Raw genomic sequence first — 846 nt, forward strand, 5'->3', positions numbered from 1 at the left:
TGCCGATAGTCAGCGTTAGTTGCAAACATGGCGACTTCAGGTGCCAAGAAGGCTTTCGACAAAAACCAGTGTGCTACACATGTGCAACGAAACTTTGGGACCAAGTATGGTAAGAACCCACCAAACAGGAAGAGCAATTTATCACTGGCACAAGAAATTCGTGGCTACATGTTGCTTGTGCCCAGAAAAGAAGAGTGGACGTCCCGGTGTGAGTGAAGAGGATGCAAAGCATGAGAGACATTCACGAGGAGTCCAAGCGTCCCGTGAACTCCAAATGCACCCAATGACAGTGTGGAAAGTTCCGCGCAAGAAGCTAACTATGAAGCCGTTCAAATTGCAGCTACTGCATAAGCTACTTGACGACGACAAAGGCAAGTGCTTTGAGTTTTGTTGTCAGTTGCAACAATTGGCAGAGGATGATGATGGGTTCGTGAATCGATTAATTTTTAGCGACGAAGCGACATTTCACACCAATGGGACAGTGAACAGGCATAGCTATCAAATCTGGGGTACCAAGAAAACGCAGGAATTCACTGAATATCAGCGCGATTCTCGAATATGAATGTTTTCTGCGTCTTGTCACGTCGAAAACGTTAAGGGTCATTCTTCTTCTCCGAGGCCACTGTTACTGGATATTTGTTGCAGCAATGGCTGATGCCTCAAATGAAATCGGATCTGATACGTTCGTTTTCAAGTAGGATGGGGCTCCACGCCATATTCATGGTGAAGTTCGTGAATACCTGAACACGGAGCTGCTCCAGCGATGGATCGGACGTGCTATAGAAGGGGACAGATGTTTCGTGAAATGGTCTCCATGATCGCCAGATATCACTTCGTGTGATTTTT

This window comes from Cryptotermes secundus, unplaced genomic scaffold, assembly GCF_002891405.2.
Source record: "Cryptotermes secundus unplaced genomic scaffold, Csec_1.0 scaffold28, whole genome shotgun sequence".
Taxonomy (NCBI): Eukaryota; Metazoa; Arthropoda; class Insecta; order Blattodea; family Kalotermitidae; genus Cryptotermes; species Cryptotermes secundus.